We start from the raw sequence: 27,316 nt of genomic DNA on the forward strand, positions 1-27,316 counted from the left end.
CCACACAGAGATCCTTACCTCTGTTGATAGAGACAGGTCTGCAGAGGTTTTCACCCCTCCAAACACAAAGAGAGGCCTGAGAAACTCCCCTCCCCAACATGGAGACGCAGATGGGGCAGCGTATCACCACCAGCACTTACTAACATCAACAAGAGAAGCCTGCAGAGACATCACCACCCACACCGGCAGGCCTGTAAAGAAAATGTATACACACACACAGCTGCCACACAGAGCCCTCCATCAAGACAGGTCTGCTGAGGAAGATTGATTTCAAACATTTGTTAATTTAGGGTAATATCTTGCATCCTGTGAAATCACACATGGCTTAATCCCTACATCATCTATTGATTTCAGTGGGTTTCTGCATGGGCACAGGGAGCCATCCACAGGGGTCTGATTGTAGGTTCAAGGCTCAAAGGCCTTGTCCCCAGGAATTTCAGGCAGGGATGGCCAGTTACTTATGCATACCCTTAGCATAGGAAGAGTAAGCCACTACAAACCATGACTGCTGCCAGTGCAACTTACCCTTACTTGACTAAACTGTAAATCATGGCTTGGCCTGTCGAGTGGGTTTCCATCTGGTACACTGATGGCTGGTTACGGATGAGTGAAATCCCCTGTGCAGACAAGGCCGTTAGAGACCGTAAGATGCTTGGGCCAGGGCTTGTGCTTTTTCTCTGTATTTCATACAGCACCAAGTACAACTGATGAGACTCACCAAATAATACACTTTATAACATGCAAAAAAACTGTTCAGCCTCATAGCTGAGATTTTATGGGGACAATACATATACATCCATGACAGCACACTATTATGTAAACTATTGATGAAAAAATTTCACCATCTCTTTTCTGTTTCCACATGGTACTGTACACCACAAGGAAAGCATAATTTCCAGTTACCCTTATTAAAACTCAAATGTTTTTAAAAGCTTCTTTTTCATTATGAAAGATGTAAAGGAGTCAGGTCCAACCTTTTCAGCCTTAAGGCTGGACAAGTTATTTCAGTGTTCAAGGGGCCACGCTTAGTACTTTGGGCTATATGCTCTGTCCTGTTCATCTTTGTTTGTGCCTCTCAGGCGGTGCAAAAGGGAGCACTCCAACTCACAACCAGTTTCAAGTTGCCACCAGGCACTGAGAGCCAGCATAGCTTTCTCCTTGCAGCTTCTGCAGTGCAGCACAGGGAGGGAAAGTGGCTGGAATGTGCTGCATTCAGATTATCCACAGCTGGTTTATGTCCTTTAGGGACCACAGACAGCCGGCATAAATTAGAGCAGCCCGTAGAGCTCTCATCTGTTCTGGGACTGTGACAGAAAGGGAGGGGGATGTAACTGGTTGTTGGTTCATAGTTTTCTCTTCTTTTTCCCTCTTGTAAGTTATATGAGGGAGAGGAACCGTCCTCTGATTAGTACTCTCCTAGGCACAGGCAGAACCAACTGGGCTCTTACAGGTAAGGAGTGGGGCAACCAAAGGGATGCACCATGTGGCCAGTAGGGGTGCTACTGAGCAGTTGCATCACAGACTGGACAGAAGGTGCGGCGAGCACTCCTGACTCAGATCAGAGCTGCTCCTGGAGCTGTGTAGGGGAAGTGGCAGGAGGCAATGTTCCGTAGCAATGATTCAAACATTTAAGTTTAGAAGTCAGAGGGCATGGCTCAGAGAACACACTGTCCATTTGCAGAACAAATAGATGCAACTACTCTAAAGAGTCAAGGCACTAAAATCTTTTACAAACTATGTCCTCAATCCTGCAGACTCTTACTGAATAACTTTATACATATGAGTAATCCTATTTAGATCAATAGGACTACTCACCTGCAAAAAGCTACTCAGGTATATAATGGTTTGCAGGACTGGGTTCAGTGGACTCAGTCCAACTCTCATCATGATAGTGGAAAGACTTCTACTGACTTCAGTGGGAGCAGGACTCCTACAAACATAGCCTCGCTGTAGGAGAAATATGATTGCAATGTAATCATGATACAATTTTCATGTTGTCACATACGACTAATATCTCTTGTCTTTTGCAATACAGTACAGGTAAAATAAATTATGTTAATATAGTATTAAGAAAATGTTCTATGCTGAATATAATACATTAGTTTAGTACCTTTTGTTCCAAAGGATGTCAAAGTATTTTTACATATGCAGCATGACAAGCATACGTGGTGCTTTACCAAACACAAGGACAAGGTCCTTTCCCAACAAGCTTGCAATCGAACTCAGACAAATACAAAACAGGAGACAACTGTGCCAGCATAAATGCATGCCAATACTTTGTTGGTGAAGAGATTAACATAGGAAGGCCTCATGAAGGAAGCTTTACATAAACACAGGCACACAGACAAACGGTAGGAAACATCTCGGAAAGAGAATAACAACTAGAACATGGCACACCATGCAACCACAACTAGGGAGAGTGAAGAGAGGAAATTTTGGCCAGAGTCAGTGCATTTAGCATTGAAGGCTCCACAGCAATATAAACTATGTCTCCTTGATCATGTGGATTATGGGTCTGATCCTGTGAGTGGTAAACAGAAGTGAGATACACCAGAAGCAATTGGCCCCTCACAAGATTGAGTCCTATGACAAAAGCGTTCATTATATTCCATCATATATAGATCACTCTGCTTCTGTGTTATACCCCCTCTGCCATGCTGTGTCTATCTTGTCAATTTAAATTATAAACTCTTCAGGGCAGGTGCTGTCTGCTACTCTGTCTGTACAGTGCCCAATACAATGGGGCCCCATAGTTGATTGACATAAATAAATAACAATAACAAACAATAATAAATGCTCATACAAAGCTGGGTAATGTGATATACTATGCAATAATGACACATAAGGAGCTACACTTGTTTTGGTGCATATAGGTAACCTTTTGCATGCCTGTATACATATTGTATAATGTTGTAATGAATGCTCCTAGGGGTGCCAGTTGGCGTTGCTGTAATATCCTTAACTCCCTGACTTTTATTTACGTAGGTTCTTAATTTTAACAAGCCAAAGTCATTTTTGCATGCAACTGTGTTTTTCTTTAAAAAAAAAAAAAGTGGTGTCTGTGAAGTTTAAATAGAAATGGCAGGGTGAATAGCTGCTGCAGTCGGATACATATGCCATAGACTCTTGTTATCCCTTTGAGGTTTCTCATCCAAGAATGGATGAAGGCCAGTTTTGCTTAGCTTATGAGATGTGACAATATCGTAGCTCACGGCAGCAGGGCTGTGGACCTGTGATATTTTTGTTGTTCTGCTCACCGAAGCCTCAAGGACAGAAATAATAAGAACAGGTATCAAAACTAGATCTCCCACATAAACACTGAAGAGCACTACTACTAGGCCACCAGGCAGGAGAGCAGATACTTACCTTTCAAAATGAAGCACAGCCAGCCTAAAGATAGGGAGAAATTCACTGGTGCATTGCAGCACCTTTATACCAACTTAACAGGGCCACAGAACCACTGTAACAGTCCTCTTGGGAATTCCCCTGATGTAAAGGGGAGTTCCTGGCAGGTGCAGAGGTGTCCCAGTTGGCTCTCTGCCACTCCCACAGGAGCATCGGCAGAGTGGATGTGTTAGGGGCATTTCTGGGGGGGAGATAGAAAGTGACAATGGCATTCCTGTGCCCTGTCCTGGCTACTTCTGACTGCTGGAATGGTGCTTTAATCTGCACTGGGAGCTGAAGTGGCCCCTGCTGACCCCATCATAAGGAGGTGCAAAGCTGCCTCAGTGCATGTGGAGGGTTGATTTGGCCCCTTAGAACACCAGGTAAATAGTACAAAGAAGGGTACTAGTCAGGTCAAAACCTGTAGAGCTGTGAAAATTAGACAGGATCAGGCTTATTCTAGCCATTAGCATAATTTGTTTTCAAGCTTGCCGTTGCAATCCTTTCAGCTGCAGCTAACTTTGATACCTGTCATGTGCTCATTTTAGGAGGCACTTGTACATCTTTACCACCACAATCTGGGTTTGTTATACCATTAAGGTTTGAAGAGTTTATGGACCACTGTACATGTGACAAATGTAGATTGTACCTCACAGTATATCCCCCAAATGCCTTGTCCTGTCTAGTTGTAAGTGACTCACGCAATGAGACTCCAGATTAACACTACAGTCACACAGGTGTAGTAGATTCTTTGAGATCCTTGGATGGAAGGCACTAGATAAAAGTTCAGTGTGGCATATTATTAATGGTATCCATGTTAATTGTTTAGAAAGTGTAAAATCTCACTGCATGAACTGGCTGAGGAGTTGTAAGCGCTATGGTCTCATTATGCACAGTTCACACAGGCACCTTTGTGTGCATTTCTCTCATGCCAAATATACATACAATCTGTAGTAAAGACCTATCCATCAAAGGGTGGTAGTATTTCAGAACAATATTAAAAATGGAAGGTTGTTCAGCAATTACACATTTCCCTTAAAAATGGTACTATAGTCGATTTAAAGATGATATGAAGTATAAATGTTTTCCCCGACATGAAATTTCAAGCCACTTAACTTCAACAATTTCTTATACACTTTTTCCCTCTCATCTTGCCAGTGCCTGCTAACAGTAACTCATTATAGTATGTAGCAACTTAGTCACTTTTCCTGACCTTTATACATGTACAAAGTTCACTAAGTTATTTCGTTAGCAGAACTTCCTGAATAACCTATTACTTACATATGACTAATTACACCTCATTCACAGCAGGCTGGGCATTGAGTCAGAAAGTAGCTCAGTGAGGATGGAGCAGGAAATAGGGAAGAGAACAAGTCAACAAAAGGATGCCGGACCTTTTTCCTTCTCGGTTTCCTGATGTGCTTGCTCAGTGGTTCAGATACCACGGTGATGGATGAAAAGGAGCTGTCTTGAGCTCCAGTTCGGGTCTCATTGAAATAAATGGCAAAGCTTCTATTGACTTCAGTGGAAACACGGTCAGGACCTTAATCTTGTTGGACACCCTTCTCTCCTGACACTGCAGCAGGACACACATACAGACACTCCCCAGGTTACGCAAGACCCGACTTACGCAAATCCGCACTTACGGAAAAAGTTCTGTAAGTAGAAATAGGAGGGGTTTTTTTTGTTTTTTTGCATAATGGTTGGGTATACGTTTCCGATTTACGCAAAATTTGAGCTATGCAAGGTGCTCTGGAAAGGAACAATTGCGTAAGTCAGGGAGCATCTGTAATTCCCATTGACTTTGAATTGACAGTGAAGTCTATTGTGATTGCAACATTAATATCCATCAACTTTGTAAATAAGCCCCTGATGCTACAGTGATAGGCACCAATCAATCAATACATATTTGTCCACAAATCAGATGCAACCCACTATACTCCTTCTGGAAGCACCTACTGGAAGGGTATGTCCTCACCACAGAGTTAGACTGGCTAGACTAGCATGGGTGGAGCATCCCTACTGCAGAGCCCTATGGTGCTAAACTAGCCCTTGTGCTGTGTTGAATTTCTAGCAGGATAGCCTATGGTTCTTAGCTGTGCATTAGACTGGGCCACTCCTTTGAATTCATTTGCTGTGTGTTGTGGAAGAACTTGTCTGTCTTTCCTGGGTTCCTGTGCAAGTGGTCTTGTGAGTCTTACTGATGTCACACCACAGATTTACATAAGGCTAGTGTCAGCTTCTGGCCATCTGGCAGCACGGGAGAGAGATTTATTGGATGGCATCTCTGTTTAAATGCTCAGGAAGTGCAACAGAAATGGGGCAGGCAAACATAGGTTTAAAATGCAGTGCAGAATAAGGGAGGAGTTCGACAAAAAGAACTGCTCAGGTGCGATAGGATAGGAGGACTAACAGCACTTGGGCTTGATTCGCCTGCATTCACACAGCCAAGTAGGCAGGTTGCCAGCTTGGGCTGAAGTGAAATCCAAGTTCAATTGCCAATTGCTGTGACGTTTTTCATGAGGCAAAGACCTGGAATAATCATCAACTCATTTTGCAATAAACAGCTGTTTTTCCGTAATATCTGTCCCTATTAACTGGATTCAAGCCTGTGACCGGGTAGTGAAAGCTACTGCCACAAGTTATTCCCTGAGTCTGCAACATTGGCTGAAGCAGAAGAGACGTGACCAGAAAAGGATACTACTCTTCTGCAATTGCTACGATTTCCAATAGTCTCTCCCAAGTCTGAGAGCACGTCTACAGTGCAAGCCAAAGTGTAACTGCAACTCATGGAGACATACCCGAGCTAGCTTTGGTTTAGCTAACTCAAATAACAACAGTGGTGCTGCAGCGGCCCAGATGGCAGCATGCGCTGTACAACTTCACTCAGGATCCTGGGTATGTGCTTGACCCTGGCCCATGCTGCCGCCCTTGTTGCTACGGCTTCACTGCTATTTTTAAACTCGCTAGATCAAAGCTAGCTCAGCTATCTACATGTGCTGCAGTCACAATTCTGATGGCAGTGTAGACGTACCCCTGAAGACTCTCCTCACATTCCTAATCCAGCCTCTTGTTCCTTCCTCTTAGCATTTGCATGTTAAAATATTTTAAGGCCAATGCCCTCTTTTAGGACCTGGCTCCAAAGCTGGCTTAGGTCAATGGAAAGACTCACACTGACTTCAATGGGCTTTGGATCAGGCCATGTCTCTGCATACAAAGAGGATGCAGCGTGGCTGGTAACTTTTACTGTAATAAAAAAAAACCGCCATCCAGTTCAGTCTGCCCAAATTCAGTATAGCTGAACTTTAAGGGAGAATATTGCTCTCATGAAGGAGACAAACTGAGAACACTGACCAGATGGAAGCATGGTGCATGCAGGTGCTACGCAAACTTCCCCTGCTGGCCTGCCAGCTTTGCCAGCCCCAGACCACTCTTGAACAGACACTGGTCAACGTATGGAGGGTTTCCTGATGTGGACAAACATTCACTAGGGATCAGAATGGTATCTACAAATTGCTCCGCAGGGTAAGGATGATGATCTTGTAGTTAAGACATTATCAAGGGACTCAGGAAGTGTGGGTGGGACACTGGGCAAATCAGTTTCTCTGTGACACATCTTCCCATCTATAAAATGGAGACACAAATGTTTCCTTTCCCCCACCCTTTGTCTTTTCTGGCAATCTCTTCAGAGTGTGGGCTGTCTCTTACATGTGTATGTACAGTAGCTAACACAGTGGGGCCCTGATCTCGGTTAGGGCCTCTTGGTCCTGCTGCAATACATATAAATAGGGTTGCCAGACACTTTTACTTGTGTCCAAAATACAGTATTTTAACTCACATCACTGGAGCTGAAAGGAAACTCCAATGTGCCAACCAGCTCCACAGCGTAACCAACTTAGCTGCAAGGCATCTGCAAAGCTAGTTTTACTTTCTTCTTAGTCCAGCTTCCCTTCTGAATGCCTTATGAGTATAAGGGAAATGCTTTAAGAACATGTAATGGAAGCCAGGCAAACAGTAGGCAGGTGAAACATGAACTGGATTTCAGGAAGAACTTGTTCATACATACCAATACCTACAGCAGAGGGGAACTGTAACTATCTCAAAAGGAAAAGTGGTTTTTGCTTCACACAGACACTCATTGCAAATACCCCTGAACATTTTGGAAAACGTTTCTTTTCTCCCCCTCAGCCAATTTACAGCCTGGACTGCAGACTTGTGAGATTCTGTGTCCCACATAATCCAATATTCTGTTATTTCTGAAATAAGCTATGAGTGTTAACATGTATGTGAATGATTAAAATATAAGGGGAATTTATATATTTTTGCATACGCTAACATCCTGTATTGTTTCAACTTTGAAATTTTCCTGTCACGCTGCTAAATTTATTTCACTAAACACTGGAAAATGCACATTTCCTGAATAATTTTTCTGTTTATCATTTTTCCCCTTGGGTTTTTGGTTCAAATGGAAACTTAATTTGCTGTTGTGTTTTGGCTAGAAAACACAATTCAGGCTTTAATAGCTGGGTGTGTTATAACATGCCTTTTGGAGAATTGTAGGCATTCAGAGAGGAAGGTGATTAATATTATATCTAGGCTTGCAAAAAGGAGGGGAGGGATCGAGCCCGTGATTTAAGGACGCTGTGCTTCCCCCGGACGAGCACCCAGCCCTCCGAAGTGGGCAGGCAGCTGCGGGTGTCCTCAGGGAGATCGTGGACCATCACTCACTGGTGGACGTCTGGCGCGACCACCACCTGGACAATGATGCCTCCTTTACCTATGTCTGGGTAGAGGAGGATCGGTCGCGCCAGTCCCGGTTGGACCGCATTTATTTTTTGCGTTTCCATCTAGCATGAGCCCATGACTCCGGTGTCCAGCCGGCCCTGTTCTTGGATCACCACTTGATGACCATGAGGGCCTCTCTCAGTTCGGAGAGTCCGGGCCAGCCTATTGGCCTTTTCTCCCCAGATCCGACCGATGCCAAAGCCTGCAGGGTGCTCTGGACTGAACTCCCGATGGTCAGCGCAGGCGACCGAGATCAGCTGGAGCTGCCTCTCTCTCTGCCCAAGCTCTTGGAAGCCCTCTGCTGCATGCCCACCAATAAATCTTCGGGCATGGACGGGTTGACTATGGAGTTCTGTTGCATGTTCTGGGACGTCCTTGGCCCAGACCTTGTCATCGTCTGGGCCGAGTCTTTGCAAAGCGGGGTCCTCCTTCTCTCGTGCAGGCGAGCCATGCTCGCCTTATTGCCGAAGAAGGGGGACCTCCGCGACCTACGGAATTGGCGTCCCGTCTCTCTCCTCAGCATGGACTAAGGTCGTAGTGAAGGCCATCTCGCTGCGGCTGGGGTCCGTGCTGGCGGACGTGGTCCATCCCGACCAGACCTACACCGTCCCGGGCTGGACCATCTTTGACAACTTGTATTTGGTCCGGGAACTCTTGGAGCTGGGGCATAGGGATGGTCTATCGTTCGCTCTCCTGTCCCTGGACCAGGAGAAGGCGTTCGAGAGGGTGGACCATGGGTATCTCCTGGGCACCCTGTGGGCATTCGGCTTCGGGCCCCAGTTTGTGGGCTTTCTCCAGGTGCTGTACGCCGACGCGGAGTGTCTGGTCAGGCTCAACTGGACCCTGACCGATCCGGTCAGCTTCGGGCGGGAGTATGGCAGGGGTGCCCCCTCTCGGGCCAGCTGTATGCTCTGGCAATCGAGCCCTTCCTCCGTCTCCTCTGCCAGAGGTTGATGGGGTTGGCGCTACGGGAGCCGGAGCTGCGGCTGGTCCTGTCGGCGTACGCCGACGATGTGTTCCTCGTGGTCCAGGACCCAGACGACCTGGTGTGGGTGGAGGCGTGCCATGCTGTTTACTCGGTGGCCTCCTCCGCCCGGGTCAGCTGGGTCAAGAGCTCTGGCCTGGTGGTCGGGGACGGGTGGCAGGCGAGCTCCCTTCCGCCCGCGCTTCAAGCCATCTGGTGGAGCACGGGTCCGCTGCTCTATCTTAGCGTTTATCTATCTGCCATGCATCCTTCTCCACCGGAGAACTGGCAGGATTTGGAGGCCAGGGTGGGTGAGTGGCTGCGGAGATGGACAGGACTGTTCCGGTGTCTCTCCCTGCGAGGGAGGGTGCTGGTGCTGAACCAACTAGTCCTGTCCATGCTCTGGCACCGACTCAACACCCTGAGCCCAGCCCCGAGGATCCTGGCTAGGCTCCAGAGGATGGCTCTGGAGTTCTTCTGGCCGGGGTTGCACTGGCTTTCTGCGGGGGCTCTGAGTCTTCCCCTGGAGGAGGGAGGACAGGGCTTGGGTTGCTTGCGCAGCCAGGTCCATGTTTTCTGTCTCCAGGCCATGCAGAGGCTCCTTTACGGGGCAGGTAGTCCGGCATGGAGCACGTTGGCACACGTCTTCCTCCGCCGCCTCTGAGGGCTCCGATATGACCGCCAGCTCTTTTTTCTCCATCTGAGAGGCCTTCCGCAACACCTCTCTGAGCTGCCGGTCTTCTACCAGGACCTCCTCCAGACCTGGAAGCATTTTTCGGCGATGAATGAGTCGCTTGCCCCCTTCCCCGCTACCTCCCATGTTATTGCCGCCCCCGAGGTTGTCTCGTTTCCTCTGTCTACAGACAATTCTCAGGGGGGCAGTTTTCATGTCCCCTCTTCCCAACATCATGGGGGCTGCACTATTTCCTCCGCCGCCCCCTCCCGTGCTGGGGATGGGGACGGGCTGCCTGGCGCAACAACGCCGGGGTTCTGCTCCATGCTTGCCAGTCTCTGCAGGCCTCACTGGAGGATGGCAGCGGGTTGGCTGCCACGTCCCACTCTGTGCTGTTGGAAGAGCTTCGCTGGAGGAGGGACACTAATTCCCTGGATGACCAGCAGGAGGCGCTGCAGGGGTGAGTCGCCACTCCGCTACACCTTCTCATACCAAGAGCATGAAAGAGGCATAATGTCCTTAGAGTGACCCAATGTATCTGACCAGAGTTTATTTTATTGTTCACTATCTTTTCTTCAGTTGGCCATCTAGAGCCTCCTGCCTGGAAGATGCCTCCGAAAGGCCTAAAAACTACACAGTAATTAATGTATAAATAAATAGTAACATGTACTATGAAATAGCTCCCCGAACACACACAGCTACAGCATATAGGTTTGTGTGTATGACTCAATTACTGCTTAGTGTAAACCCTATAACTGGCAGATTTCCATTTCCTGAAATATTGCTCTGTCTCTACGAACCCTGCCTCAAAGTTCATTCTTTCATATAAGAAAATATTACTGATGTTTATAGGATGACTTCAAACACCTGCTGATGAGATGAAGATGCTAATCATGTCCTGGCAGCATTTCTTCTTTTTTTTTCCATGTGGAGTTATTTTCTGTGTCATAATTATGCACAGCCACTGAGTCCTATTGGATGCATCCATGTTTCGAGGCATCCAGGCAGTAATAGTGGCAAGAAATGCCTTCTTCCACCTTTGGCTAGGCAGAAGACTGTGCTGCACTATGGTGTTCAGGGATCATTTAATAAACAAGGTGCATGCAAGAGATTTGGTTTATTCTGTGTCTGGATCCAATTGGCTGTGCATAACAGCAAGATCATTCCATCGCCCTGCCCACACTCCCTATCTGAGAGGCTCATCCCTAAAAGGCACAGTCCCAAATACCACACTCATTCCTCTCAGATGAGACCCTAGAAACTGTTATGCATGATTGCATCCTATCTCAAATGGTTTACAGCAAATTCTTCTGCCTGGTGCTCACTGTGATGTCCACATAGAAACACCACTTGGGACAACATACAGCTTCCCCGTTATACAAGCGTGACCAATGAGAGTGTATCGCATGAGTGCTCTGCATACTCCACTGGCTCCCCATTTGATTCCAGATCCACTTCAAAGTCCAGGTCCTTAATGAGCTGGGGCCCAGCTATGTATGTCTCTATCCACCTCACCCACTCAGTGAGGATGTTGCAGTTGGTAGAGATTGTTGTGAACCAGGAACAGAGACAATTTGGCAGAAGATTGTTGACTGCGGAACTCTGAATGAGCCCAAATCTGACTATTTTCACAGCACAGTGCAAGGCCCACCTTTACGTGCAAGCTGTCCCTCAATGAAGGAAGGAGAATGTCTTGTCTCTAACAAATGGATGACAAGGGGCAGTGGGAAGGGAAGTTACAAGGACCTGATCCTATAATCCCTTGCTCACATGAGTAATCCATACTCACATGAGTAATCTTATTGAAGGTTTGCTGTAACGGGCAAGAAGTAACAGCACTTCACATCAGGCGGTGAAGGAAGCAGGGTACTTTTCAGCAACATTTTGCTTTGGATGACCTCGATACCACAAGTGTTGTGTGCATTAGCTATAAATAGACAAGCCATTTCCTCTTTGTGGCTTAATATCATCTTGATATCACAGCAGTCATTTCAGTTTCATTATGATAAGATGAGCAACATCACATCTGGGGTGTCAGGTAAAAAATATCCAGCAAAACCCCCCAAGTTTAAAATTTTACATTGCTAAAGTGAGCAAGATTGAAGAGGAGAACAGGGCAGGAGCCCTGACTGTCCACAGTAGAACCATTTACGTGGAGCAGAAAGTGTGGACTTCTGACTGAAGAGGACGCGTATGCTAAGTCTTGTCAGTCTTTTCCTTGAAGAAGTCAGTGCAGTGAGATTGTAGGCAGAGAGGCAGAGTTCAGGAAGACGATGAAGGTGGCAGGGAAGGCACAGGGGTTGTAACTCAGTGTTTTGTGAGGGGGATGGTGGTACAGAAGTAACTAAATGGGAGCTACCAAAACAAATTTCTCTTTTCAGGCACATCATTTTTAGGCTTTCCAGCGAGGTAACAGTCAGGGGAGGGGAAGGAGGCATCTGGTGAAGAGCCATAGAAAAGGCATCTTTTATGCCAAAACATTAGCCTACTTGTAAAGGATGAGGAACTCCATCACACCCAGGATTTGGGGATTCCCAGGGAATGGAGAGGAGACTGAGGCCAGGCCCAGGTAAGTGTTAGAGCTGTAGAAATAGGATAAATAGGCAAAAATGCGGGTAAGGCTAGGAACAACCACTCAAAACTGCAATCTGGGAAAGGAATTGGAGAGCACCATGAGAAGCACAGCTGCCTGAGATCAGGGATTAAGCAGGCCTTGTGAGCAGGCTCATGATGACTCATAAGCCAACAGAGCATTTCTTCCCTTCTGAAAGAGAGAACTTGTGTGCTGGGCAGGCCTATGGAAACTCTCTCTAGATGCCCTGCTGTTACAAGGCAATGCAGCCATAGTTACTTTCAAGGAAACAAGCTTAGTGGGTTATTTTAATAAATGCTTTTTACAAATAACATTTGTACGGAACATATTTTTTCTCCTCAGGAAGTATGTGACACATGGTAACTGTCTGCTTGCAGAAACATTTGGCTATCTGTTTTCAAGAATGAACAGAACAGAAAAGTTACCTTATCCAACATGTAAGAGAGAGAAAAAAATAACCACACAAACCAAACAAAACTGGGAGCATAGAGGCAACGTTAAACACTGTTAGTCCATTTTCTGAGCTCAAACACAGCATTTGCAGTGAAATACCAACAGAAGCTTTCCTCAGTCTTAGTAACACAGTTTAGTCTACTACAGAACCATCACATGATAGCATTTGTAACTTCGGTTATGGTTTGTTTATACTCCTTCTAGTGAACATTGGTAAAAAAGGTTATTTTATTATTCCTAGTGTGGGGGGGATTTACTGAGTTCTGGCACTTACATAAAGCCAGTGATTTGCTTTTAAAAAAAGCTAGGAATTAAAAAACACAAAATGTAAAATATGAATACTAGCATCACTGATTTTTAAAGAATTAACCTACATTTTAAAATTCAGAAAATACAGGCAACCAAGTTTCATAAATATTTAAAAGGTGATCAACGTTTAACGGAAGGTTTTTGTTTTATATGATGGAATTCCAGCTGAGGCAGGCATCTCAAAGCGAAAGTGCTCAGTGACATGGATTTCTCTTTCTGTGTATTTTGGAACATTTCTGTTCACTGAAATGACAGCTTTTCTGGTAATTTCTCCGTTTCCCGCAAAAAAGTGTTCATCGCCTTACTGGAAATTGTTCTATTTATGCAAAAAGAAAAAGAGCACTTGTGGTACCTTAGAGACTAACAAATTTATTTGAGCATAAGCTTTCGTGAGCTACAGCTCACTTCATCGGATGCATGAAATATGCTCAAATAAATTTGTTAATCTCTAAGGTGCCACAAGTACTCCTTTTCTTTTTGTGAATACAGACTAACACGGCTGCTACTCTGAACTCTATTTATGCAGTAAATCCTGCTTCTAAAATTGCTTCAGAACTTGTTATGTAACCTAAACAGATGGACTCTGAGCAGTTTTTGTATGTCAATTCAAACGATAATCTAAACAGGCTGAAGTAATTTATCAGCTCATTCACCGCAGATTAAAAACAGAGTTGAGGCCTTAAAATATTCATGGAACACACACACTGATTAGCAGTGTTGATGAGATAAAACTGTAACAAATAATAGTCCTTATAAAGGGCTTTTCCCTACCCTCCCCAGCTGAAGCACTCTGGATGCTGTATATAATAATAAATACTACTACCACTACAATGTATAATATACTGTGGTCCTCATCCTGCACATGTTTGACTTTATGCTTTGTGAGTAGTTCCACTGAAGACAATCCAGCCATGCACACCACTGTGGATAAAGTTCCATGTGCGTAAGTCTTTCTAGGAACCAATGCCTAAAAGATCAGCCTCTAAAAGCTAAATGCGGGAGGAGGCGCTTAAAAAGGGGAAGGAGATAAAATGGGCAAATGAGGGGATGGAAAGGTAATAAATATATAGTCCCTTAATCATGTTCTCCAGCTCATCTATTAAATAGTGTTATATACTGTAATTATAAAGAACCAGTCCATCCCCCTGCTCCACGACAGGGAGAAATATAATAATGTATAAATCAGAATATTGCACCCATAAAGTAAACTCATTTTTAATTAAAAATATTAATAACCTCCCTCTTCCCAGTCAGATTCAGACAAATGGTGATGTCTCAAGGGGCCTGATTAGCATCGCACCAATTTTACAGTTTATTACCATTGACTTCAAGAGAGCTACTCATATTTGACACCTATCTAAGGCCTGGTCTACACTACGAGTTTAGGTTGAATTTAGCAGCGTTATCTCGATTTAACTCTGCACCTGTCCACACGACAAAGCCCTTTTTTTCGACTTAAAGGGCTCTTAAAATCGATTTCTTTACTCCACCCCTGACGAGGGGATTAGCACTGAAATCGGCCTTGCCGGGTCGAATTTGGGGTATTGTGGATACAATTCGACAGTATTGGCCTCCAGGAGCGATCCCAGAGTGCTCAGTTGTGACCGCTCTGGACAGTGCTCTCAACTCAGATGCACTGGCCAGGTAGACAGGAAAAGGCCCGTGAACTTTTGAATCTCATTTCCTATTTGGCCAGTGTGGCGAGCTCACCTGCACAGGTCAGCATACAGAGCCCATCAGCACAGGAGACCATGCAGTCCCAGAATTGCCAAAGAGCTCCAGCATGGATCGAATGGGAGGTACGGGATCTGATTGCTGTATGGGGAGACGAATCCATGGTGGCAGAACTCGGTTCGAAAAAACAAAATGCCAAAACATTTTAAAAATGGCATGAAGGATAGAAGCTATAACAGGGACCTGCAGCAGTGCTGTGTGAAAATTAAGGAGCTCAGGCAAGCCTACAAAAAAACCAGAGAGGCAAACAGCCGCTCCGGTTCAGAGCCCCAAGCATGCTGCTTCTACGATGAGCTGCATGCCATTCTAGGGGGTGCAGCCACCACTACCCCAACCCTGTGCTTTGACTCCATCCAAGGAGTGGGAGGCAACATGGAAGCGGGTTTTGGGGGCGAGGAAGATGATGATGAGGAGGTTGTAGATAGCTCACAGCAAGGAAGTGGAGAAACCAGTTTCCCCAACAGCCAGGATCTGTTTATCACCCTGGACCTGGAGCCAGGACCCCCCAAACCCACCCAAGGTGTGCTCCTGGACCCTGAAGGCGGAGAAGGGACCTCTGGTGAGTGTACCTTTGTAAATATTATACATGGTTTAAAAGCAAGCGTGTTTAATGATTAATTTGCCCTGACATTCGCGGCCAGTACAGCTACTGGAAAAGTCTGTTAACGTGTCTGGGGATGGAACGGAAATTCTCCAGGGACATCTCCATAAAGCTCTCCTGGATGTACTCCCAAAGCCTTTGCAAAAGGTTTCTGGGGAGGGCAGCCTTATTCCGTCCTCCATGGAAGGACACTTTACCACGCCAGGCTGGTAGCATGTAGTCGGGAATCATTGCAGAACAAAGCATTGCAGCGTATGGTCCCAGTGTTTGATGGCATTCAAATAACATCCGTTCTTTATCTCTCTGTGTTACCCTCAGGAGAGTGATATCATTCATGGTCACCTGTTTGAAATAGGGTGGTTTTAGTAAGCGGACATTCAGAGGTGCCCGTTTCTGCTGGGCTGTTTGCCTGTGGCTGAACAGAAATCTTCCCCGCTGTTAGCCATGCGGTGGGGGGAGCGGTGAAGCCATCATCCCAGAGAATTGTGGGGGAGGAGGGCGGGGGGGTTAGTTGGGTTTCTGCTGCACGTGAACCCGGAAACCGCAGCCCCTCCTTTTAAATGGCCAACCCAACGGCTACTCCATATGGGAAACGAGGGTGCTGCTGTTTGAAACCATTCCCACATGTTATGAAGGTTAAAGAAGCCAAAAGACTATGGCTTACCATGGCTGCCTGAAAGCCGAATTCTGCTGCCTGGCCCTGCGTGAGTGATCTCTCACACCAAACTGGCATACCCGCAATAAGAGGCAAAATGCAACCTTGTAATGAAAGCATATGTGCTATGTAATGTTAACAGCAAGGTTTACCGTGGAAGAGTGTACCCATTTTTCTATAAAAGGTGTCTTTTTAACTACCACTCTCCCTTTTTTTTTCTCCACCAGCTGCATATGTTTCTCCTTCCCAGAGGCTAGCGAAGATTAGAAGGTGAAAAAAAAACGCACTCATGATGAAATGTTCTCTGACCTCATGCTGTCCTCCCACACTGACAGAGCACAGCAAAATATGTGGAGGCAGACAATGTCAGAGTGCAGGAAAACACAATATGACCTCGAGGAGAGGTGGCGGGCTGAAGATGGTAGGTGGCGTCAGCTTGCTGAAAGAAAGCAGGAGTCAATACTCAGGCTGCTGGAGGATCAAACTCATATGCTCCAGGGTATGATTGAGTTGCAGGAAAGGCAGCAGGAGCACAGACCGCCGCTACATCCCCTGTGTAACCAACCGCCCTCCTCCCCAAGTTCCATAGCCTCCTCACTCAGACGCCCAAGAACGCAGTTGGGGGGCCTCCGGCCACCCAGCCACTCCACCCCAGAGGACTGCCCAAGCAACAGAAGGCTGGCATTCAATAAGTTTTAAAGTGCTGTGTGGCCTTGTCCTTCCCTCCTCCACCACCCCTCCCGGGCTACCTTGGCAGTTATCCCTTATTTGTGTGATGAATAAATAAAGAATGCATGAATGTGAAGCAACAATGACTTTATTGCCTCTGCAAGCGGTGATTGAAGGGGGGGAGAGGAGGGTGCTTAGCTTACAGAAAAGTAGAGTGAACCCAGGGGGAGGGGGGATTTCCATCAAGGAGAAATAAACAGAACTTTCACACCGTAGCCTGGCCAATCATGAAACTGGTTTTCAAAGCTTCTCTGATGCGCACTGCGCCCTCCTGTACTCTTCTAACTGCCCTGGTGTCTGGCTGTGCGTAATCAGTGGCCAGGCAATTTGCCTCAACCTCCCACCCCACCATAAAGGTCTCCCTCTTACTCTCACAGATTTTGTGGAGCGCACAGCAAGCAGTAATAACAGTGGGAATATTGGTTTTGCTGAGGTCTAAACAACTCAGTAAACTGCGCCAGCGAGCTTTTAAACACGCAAATGCACATTCTACCACCATTCTGCACTTGCTCAGCCTGTAGTTGAACAGCTCCTGACTACTGTCCAGGCTGCCTGTGTACGGCTTCATGAGCCATGGCATAAAGGGGTAGGCTGGGTCCCCAAGGATAACTATAGGCATTTCAACAACCTCAACGGTTATTTTCTGGTCTGGGAAGTAAGTCCCTTGCTGCAGCTGTTGAAACAGACCAGAGTTCCTGAAGATGCAAGCGTCACGTACCTTTCCCGGCCATCCCACATTGATGTCAGTGAAACGTCCCTTGTGATGCACCAGTGCTTGCAGCACCATTGAAAAGTACCCCGTTTGGTTTATGTACTCGCTGCCTTAGTGCTCCAGTGCCAAGATAGGGATATGGGTTCCGTCTATCACCCCACCACAGTTAGGGAATCCCATTGCAGCAAAGCCATCCACTATGACCTGCACATTTCCCAGAGTCACTACCCTTGATAGCAGCAGCTCAGTGATTGCGTTGGCTACTTGCATCACAGCAGCCCCCACAGTAGATTTGCCCACTCCAAATTGATTCCCAACTGACTGGTAGCTGTCTGGCGTTGCAAGCTTCCACAGGGCTATTGCCACTTGCTTCTCAACTGTGAGGGCTGCTCTCATCTTGGTATTCTTGCACTTCAGGGCAGGGGAAAGTAAGTTACAAAGTTCCATGAAAGTGCCCTTATGCATGCTAAAGTTTTGCAGCCACTGGGAATCGTCCCAGACCTGCAACACTGTGCGGTCCCACCAGTCTGTACTTGTTTCCTGGGCCCAGAATCAGCATTCCACGCCATGAACCAGCCCAATTGACATCATGATGTGCACATTGCAGGGGCCCGTACTTTGTGAGAAGTCTATGTCCATGTCCTCATCACTCTTGTCACCGCGCTGCAGTCACCTCCTCGCCTGGTTTCGCTTTTGTTGCAGGTTATGGTTCTGCATATCCTCCTGGATAATGCGCGCGGTGTTTTTTGTGCTCATAATTGTTGCGGTGATATGAGCAGGCTCCATGTTCCCAGTGCTATGGCATCTGCGCTGAAAAAAGGCATGAAACGATTGTCTGCTGTTGCTCTGACAGAGGGAGGGGCGACGGATGACATGGCTTACAGGGTTGGCTTACAGGGAATTAAAATCAACAAAGGGGGTGGCTTTGCATCAAGGAGAAACAGAATGGCCCCCTCAAAGATAAAACTCAAAACCCTGGGTTTAGCAGGCCATTGATTTCACGGAGGGAGGGAGGGGGGAGAAAATGAATACAAATGAATACAAAATAAATCTGGTCTATTTCTTGTTTTGATCCACTTCATGTATCTTTATACATCTTAGGCTGGCAGCAGACAGTGCAGTACGACTGCTAGCCATCGTCATCTCCTGGGTGCTCACCAGAAGACGGTGCAGTACGACTGCCGGCAGGACTGAATCTCCATGAGACGAAAGTTAAAAAGGGAAATGACCTGGCTGAGTCACTCCCATGTCTGCCCAGGCGCTCCTGACCGACCTCACCGAGGTCGGCTAAAAGAGCACCCTGGAGTATGGTGACGACAGCTACCAGTCATAAAGCACTGTCTGCTGCCAAAAGGCAATGAGCTGCTGCTGTGTAGCAATGCAGTACCACGTCTGCCAGCACCCAGGAGACATACAGTGACGGTGACCTGAGCGGGCTCCATGCTTGCCGTGGTATGGCGTCTGCATGGGTAACCCAGGAAAAAAGGCGCGAAACGATTGTCTGCCATAGCTTTCATGGAGGGAGGGAGGGAAGGAGGGGCCTGACGATATGTACCCAGAACCACCCATGACAATGTTTTTGCCCCATCAGGCATTGGGATTTCAACCCAGAATTCAAATGGGCAGCAGAGACTGCGGGAACTGTGGGATAGCTACTCACAGTGCAACGCTCTGGAAGTTGACAGTAGCCTCGGTACTGTGGACGCACTCCGCCGACTAAATGCACTTAGAGCATTTGTGTGGGGACACATACAATCGACTGTATAAAACGCTTTCTAAAAAAACGACTTCTATAAATTCAACCTAATTTCATAGTAGATTCATACCCTAAGTGAAAGGAGAATCAGATTTAAAAAGGGGTCTGATACCCAAAAGAATGAGAGGGGATGGAGGGAAAAGTAGTGAATAAAGGTCATTCTCAAAAAAAATTAAGCATCTGGGTGCTTTTTAAAAGTGGGGAAAGTTGGTTAGATGGGTGTTGGGGCTGGTGGAGGAGGGACAGAAAGAATGACGTGTTCCCCCTAGAAATCAGCCGAGTAAAAGCCTGATTTCTTACATACTGAAGACCCATCCAAGGCTAAAAAATCTACCATGTTAAAACATAGATTCATAGATATTTAGGTCAGAAGGGACCATTATGATCATCTAGTCTGACCTCCTGCACATCGCAGGCCACAGAATTTCACCCACCACTCCTGCAAAAAACCTCACACCTATATCTGTGCTATTGAAGTCCTCAAATCGTAGTTTAAAGACTTCAAGGAGCAGAGAATCCTCCAGAAATGGTCTTAGTCCAACAACATTATAGCTTTCAGCTTAGTCCTCCAGGAATTAAGTGGAGTATTTGCAAGTTTGAGATTAAACTGTGATGCAGCCATGGTAAGGAGCTTTGCCCTAGGCTATTTTTTAAAAACAGTGCTAAAAGCAGGGTTTCTTAACATGGTTTAAATATTCTATGCAGAAGCAAGGCCAAACATGGCCCCAATCCTACAATCAAATCCATGTAAGCAGACCCTCGCGCCCATGTGGAACTGATTGCAGGATTGGGACCCCCATTACTGTGCCATTACTGTGTTTAAATGTGGTGCTTAACTCCAATGGATTTTGTTATGTAGATGAGGCTTAAAGGGAAATGATGCGACTGATGAGAAGTGTGTGGTGTAAGCAGCCTGAAGTCCAACTCCCTCACAAACACAGCCAAGGGCTGCCCAGGAGGCCATTTTCTGTCCTCAGTTACACACCTGAAATTCCATTCACTACATGGTTGTGAGTTGCACTTTTCTAACTTCCTCGCTCTCCTCCACCCTCAAGATTTTCCATTTCTAATCTTCTGATAAGGGTGAAGGTAGCAACAGGTTTCACTGCAACACCAAGTCATTACAGAAATGAACTGACAGTACCTTAAATACAATGGAGCAAATTCATTCTCCTTGCAATGCAGAGACAGTCTTTTCTCTGTATGGGCATATAGTGCCTAGCACAAACGGGGCCTCAATTTTTGTGAGCTACTGAAATACAAAGATTAATAACTGCAATGACTTCAGTGGAGTTTGAATCTGGCCTAGGAATTATTTTATCATCGTTTAGTCAGATTCTATTTTGCTGTACAAAAATATCTCCAAAATTCCACTTGCTCACAAAAGAAAACAAATATGTTTTCCCTTCTGTCTGTAAATATATTGAAATGATCAGCTGAACAGGATTGGCACTCAAGGTTAGAAAGCATGCTTGGTTTAGAATAGCTTTTCCCTCGATGATGTAATTTACTTGATTCTACAACTGTGTTAGTCGATCTAAGTAGATTAATGCTGATGCACCAACCTGGCATGCACTCAATTTGCCCAGCAGTTATTCAAGAAGGCTGTTATTTTAGGTTGCAGAATGCATGGTCCACATGACTTTCAGATGGCCATTGGTTTGTTTGTGTGTAAATAGATCTAAAATCCCTGAGGACTGACCCAAATACTGTATTAGCAGTTACATAAGAGGAGAGCTAATGTGTTTCCCCCCATTGTTACTTGGCTATACTGAATTCATCCCTGTTACTAATAGATGTTGTTTCAAAGGGTACACCCACATCTTTTGGCATATTGATAAACTGATTCCTAAAAGTTCTTTCAGCTCCCCAACGTTCTTAATTTAAAACCCAAAAGAACATTGGATTTGTAGCTCTGAGGCAGGAGGGTTGTTTGTTTAACGTTAGTGAATTTAGTACTCATAAAAAGTACTGGCCCGACAGCTCTTGGGAAACATATTTTATTTAAACAGAGCTGTCAAGGTTCCTTCCCCACTCTGAACTCTAGGGTACAGATGTGGGGACCTGCATGAAAACCTCCTAAGCTTATTTTTACCAACTTAGGTTAAAACTTCCCCAAGGTACAAACTATGTTACCTTTTGCCCTTGTACTTTATTGCTGTCACCACCAAACATCTAACAGATATATAACCGGGAAAGAGGCCGTTTGGAAACATCTTTCCCCCCAAAATCCTCCCAAACCCTACACCCCCTTTCCTGGAGAAGGTTTGATAAAAATCCTCACCAATTTGCGTAGGTGAACACAGACCCAAACCTTGGATCTTAAGAACAATGAAAAAGCATTCAGATTCTTAAAAGAAGAATTTTAATAGAAGAAAAAGTAAAAAGAATCACCTCTGTAAAATCAGGATGGTAAATCAGGGTAATCAGATTCAAAACATAGAGAATCCCTCTAGGCAAAACCTTAAGTTACAAAAAGACACAAAAACAGGAATCTACATTCCATTCAGCACAGCTTATTTTCTCAGCCATTTAAAGAAAACAAAATCTAATGCATATCTAGCTAGATTACTTACTAAGTTCTAAGACTCCAATCCTTTCCTGTTCTCGGCAAATGCATCACACAGACAAAGAGAGAGAGAGTTTGTTTCTCCCTCCCTCCAGCTTTTGAAAGTATCTTGTCTCCTCATTGGTCATTTTGGTCAGGTGCCAGTGAGGTTATCCTAGCTTCTTAACCCTTTACAGGTGAAAGGGGTTTTTCTCTGGCCAGGAGGGATTTTAAAGGTGTTTACCCTTCCCTTTATATTTACGACAAGAGCATATAGAGCAAAGTTAAGAATAATAAAACCTTTCCCATGACGCACTCTTATGTGCCTCAGAGCGGCCTGGTGGAACTACCTTTAAGACGAAAGACACTAATGACCTCCATGCAACCTCAAGCCTTGGCCTCTCTGCTGAGTTAACACACTGATTTTGTGCATCTGATCATGTCTCCCTCTAGTAGCTGGCTCCAAATACTAAAACACCCTCTTACATGAGGCTAAATGCGGTCTCCAGTAGTTTAAGTGCTAGGGTGCTGGTGCTAAAGATTCCAGCTTCAGACTCCGCTAAGGCAATGATGCATGGCAACAAATGACATAAACTTTGGTATGCTCTTCGTTACACTGGGATGCCCAACAGAATGTCACTAATTGCAACATCCTCAAAGATCTAGACGGAGCACACAAGTCATTTTACATAAGCGCCCAGACAGCCATTAGACCAGGGGTGGGCAAACTTTTTGGCCCGAGGGCCACATCGGGGAATAGAAATTGTATGGCAGGCCATGAATGCTCATGAAATTGGGGTTGGGGTGCAGGAGGGGGTGCGGGCTTTGGGGTGGGGCTGGGGATGAGGAGTTTGGGGTGCAGGAGGGTGCTCTGGGCTGGGACCGAGGGGTTTGGAGGTCTGGAGGGGGATCAGGGCTGGGGCAGGGGTGCGGGAAGGGGTGCAGGTTCTGTCTGGGGGTGCAGACCCTGGGGTGGGGCTGGGGATGAGAGGTTTGGAGTGCAGGAGGGTGCTCCGGACTGGGATTGAGGGGTTTGGAGCAGGATCATGGCAGGGGGTTGGGATGTGGGGAGAGGCTCAGGGAGTGAAGGCTCCAAGTGGCGCTTACCTCAAGTGGCATATCCCTTCTCCAGCTCCTATGCAGAGGTGTGGCCAGGCAGCTCTGTGCACTGCCCCATCTGCAGGCACCGCCCCTGCAGCTCCCATGGAGTGTGTAGGAGCTGGAGCAGGGCCATGCCGTGGCTTCCAGGAGCCGCGTGTTGCGGCCCCCAACTCTCTGCCCTGGCAGGAGCACCAAAGCGGGGCTGAGCAGCGTGGTGCGGCCCTGACCCAGCGCCCTGGCCGGAGCAGAGCCAAGTCGCATGGTGCAGCACACGGGCTGGCTTAAAACGGCTTGTGGGCTGCATCTGGCCCATGAGCCATAGTTTGCCCACCCCTGCATTAGACAGCAGCAATTTTTTGGACATTCTTGGCCAAGGCTGAATTCAAATCATGGATCTAGAGGTGAAGATTCCATATCCGTTTACAAGCCCCTGACCCACCCAATGCTCTAGTTTTTCTGATTTCTGACCTCCCATTTTGAGGTGGCAAGGCTGGCCAAGAAACTGACAGCATCTGCATCCGCAGTGACAAGAATGCCCCCCCCCTTTTTTTAGGTGCTATAAATATTCACTGTGCATGCAGAATGTACACAGATAAGGTCGATTGCACAGAGACAAGTAGTTAATCTTGGACATACTCAGTTTTTGTGGAAGGTATTACCTATGCTCAAGACTTTCTGCTGAACTTTCCTCCCTTAAATAATAGCATTTTGCTACAGACTTGTGAAACAAAACTGGGAGCTCTAATGGCTGCTCCTGTAACTAGATTTATCTCCCCGCTAACAGTTTTATGGCAAATGATATTTCATTTTGATGTAAAAGCTTTTGAGCAGAAGCCAAATTGCTCCAGGCAAAGCAGATTTTGTTTTCCTACCATTTAATCAGTAGGAAATTAAGAGACCAATGAGGCCAATGGCAATTTTGGGATGTATAAGTAGGGGCATTGCCAGCAGATCGAGGGACGTGATCATTCCCCTCTATTCAACATTGGTGAGGCCTCATCTGGGTACTGTGTCCAGTTTTGGGCCCCAAACTACAAGAAGGATGTGGAAATATTGGAAAACATCCAGCGGAGAGCAACAAAAATGATTAGGGGACTGGAACACATGACTTATGAGGAGAGGCTGAGGGAACTGGGATTGTTTAGTCTGCGGAAGAGAAGAATGAGGCGGGATTTGATAGCTCCTTTCAACTACCTGAAAGGGGGTTCCAAATCTAGACTGTTCTCAGTTGTAGCAGATGACAGAACAAGGAGCAACAGTCTCAAGTTGCAGTGGGGGAGGTTTAGGTTGGATATTAGGAAAAACTTTTTCACTGGAGGGTGGTGAAACACTGGAATGAGTTACCTAGGGAGGTGATGGAATCTCCTTCCTTAGAAGTTTTTAAGGTCAGGCTTGACAAAGCCTTGGCTGGGATGATTTAGTTGAGGATTGGTCCTGCTTTGAGCAGGGGGTTGGACTAGACGACCTCCTGAGGTCCCTTCCAAACCTGATATTCTATGACCAATATTGTACTGCCACTGACTTGAAGTCAAACATTTGAGCTCACTGAAATGGGCATTTCCTTTCTGTTGCTCTCTGCATTCTCTTTGTAATGTACCTGGGAGTCAAACAAAGATTCGGTTAGGAAAATATAATTTTAATTTTCTTGTTCCATTGATCATGTTGCCTAATCTGAAACAGAAACCAAATCCCAAACTAAACTTTAAGGGGCAGAGCTTCAGCTGGTGTGAATGAGTACAGCTTCACTGGTTTTACAGGAGCGATGTAATTCCCACCAGCCAAGGATCTGGTCCACAGAGTTTTAGTGGCCATCGTCTTCTGAAATGTTCTAGGATCTGACTCATCTAGTTTGTTGCTGATTATGTTAAAAATAAATGTGACCTGTTAAGGGGAAATTGAGGACGTTGCTCAAATTCCTGTTTGTGCCTTTGTTCCTAAGCGGCTTCTGCTCTGGCAGCTATTCAAACAGCATGGACTTCTACAGAAATGATATTTTAGGATTCCTGCTGCAAAGGATCATGGTGTGTTGCCCTGAAAGAAGTGTTTCTCGAATAAACCCGCATATGACAATGTAGCATGTGTCTCGGCTACCAAAATATAAGCCCTTTTGAAGCATTTTTATTTCTATGAAAAACGTGCTCCAGGGCCCTGTGTCTGCTAACGCCAGGGCTGAATTTGACTCAAAGTCTTAAAACTAGATGCAATTTTTCTCAATTTGGGGGACGGATTGAGGGGAGGGGGAAGAAAGAGCCTTTTTTTCTTTCTTACCCATATGGAGCAAAATTTTATAACATTATCTATAACAGCCATGCAAATGCTACACCAGGTTCCATACGTTTTAAGTCTGGATATGAGATCATATATTTACTCGTATGTGAATATAAAAATGGCCCTTCTTATATTTCACTCTTAAGTTATACGTATAACATCTATTACTTGCAACCCATGGCCCTGATCCTTCGAATGTGACTGTATGAACAGACCCCTATGCTCAACTCAAGCAGAGACTGATTGATTTCAATAAAGCTTTGCAGAATTGGGACCTATGTGTATTAAATATATGTCCTTTCCACATACATAGAGCCATATTTGGCACTGTCTTCGAGCCACACTGTGGCAATTGAGGATACAGCTTGAGGGCCCAAGATTTACTGCAAGACTGTAGTTAAGTATGTCTTTTCTACCTATTCAAATATAGCTGGCTATTAGCAAACATGGGAGGGGGGAGTGAGTGAGAGGTACATTGATTTGCGTCTCATCTGATATTTGGAAGTTTTCAAAGTACAAATTCTAATCACAACTGGCAGCAAACAGAACGTGGGCCCGATCCTCAGCCGGTGTAAACTGCCCAAGCTCCACTAACTCCAGTTGAGCCAAGTCAATGTACAGCTGAGGATCTGGAGGGATGCCTGTTAAGGACATACCCCTCTTCAGCATCATAAAAACCCAACTGTCACTGCAAACCAGAAAACATTGTAGAACATGTCTGAGGTAATACAGGCTTCTCTGGGATGATGCTGTATAGAATGCAAGCAGCAAAACAGAAACTGCTCAGACCTATTATTATACTTCTTACAGGCAGTTCTGAGGTTGTTCCAGGGTATAAAATGTATGTAACCAAATGCAGGTCTACCTTCTTCCACGTTTACAGAGTGTCTGGAAAATGCTTCCAGTTTTTTCATGTAAGGGCTAGGCACACGACAGAAATGTACAACAATTTTAATAAAAGGCTAAAACAAGATACCCAGAAATGCCTGGACGCTGCACAGCAAAAATGGGGATGAAGAATCACATTTATAAGCACAAGTAATACACAGGACAGAGAGGACGGGGAACCTGATCCTGCATTAATGAGGGTGCTGCTGCACCACTAGGAACTTACTTCTGCTTAGTGGCAAGAATATGGCCAAAGAGGAATGTAAGCTCATGTAACTAAGCAGTTTGGAGAAGATCCTGGCTCCCTTGAAATCAATAGGAGTTTTGCTACTGGATTCAATGGAGTCAGGGTACCCTTTATGTGAATGAGAAGGATCATACTTGTACTCCCATCTCCACACACCCACACCTTGCCCCCTTTTTACCCTCTGTTGAGGGCACAAGGGAAAACACACACAAGGCTTCAGAACTTCAGACTTGCTCCCAGTGCTGCTCCTTACATAGGTGGGAGGGCTCATTCTGCTCTGTACATGAGGGTGAAGCAGATTTTGTTCTCCCCCAGCAGTTCTCTGGCTCTGCTCCACAGGCTGGTGGGCCCCATTTGTCCCCACTCCCTTTTTGGAAATCTGCTATCTAGGGGATGTAAGAGTGAGCAGTTGCTCCCTAAATGCCGGGGAGCAGAGTGTGTGTTGTGAGTGGTGTCTGGGCAACAGCTAGGGAAATTACTTGCTTGTTCCCACCCCTGCATACACACTCACAATCTGGGCCTTAAGCTTTGTATGTTACTAATTACTTATAAGCTTGTAGATGCTTAGGGCCAAATTCTGCTCTTGGTTACATAGCCATACTCCAGAGTAACTCCATCTAAGAACAGGGCCTGTCTACACTAGGAACACAAACACTTTCTGACAATGGTAAGAGACAGAGTATCCTTCCAGAACCTCATTAGGAAGCCGTTTGACTGCTAGTGTAGGCCTGGGCCAAGTTGTTGGTAACTTCATTACATAAAATGTACAAGACCGAGCAGAACCTGATGCATGTTCTACAGGTTTGGTCCCTTCTGCGCTGGCATCCAAACAGTTTTCAACAGGAGCTGCAGGGGGCCGTCAGGACTGATTAACATTGTCAACAGCAGTTCAGGGGTCCAGGGGAGCAGAGCTTTA

At 45.9% G+C, this 27,316-nt stretch overlaps 1 long non-coding RNA gene across 1 annotated transcript in view; it reads left to right on the forward strand.

The window, feature by feature from the left end:
* The window catches only part of LOC125639157 (uncharacterized), a 92,673-nt gene that overhangs the window by 52,578 nt on the left and 12,779 nt on the right, over positions 1-27,316 (forward strand). The gene's annotated exons all lie outside the window — the stretch shown is intronic.

This window comes from Caretta caretta, chromosome 6 (assembly GCF_965140235.1).
Source record: "Caretta caretta isolate rCarCar2 chromosome 6, rCarCar1.hap1, whole genome shotgun sequence".
Taxonomy (NCBI): domain Eukaryota; kingdom Metazoa; phylum Chordata; order Testudines; family Cheloniidae; genus Caretta; species Caretta caretta.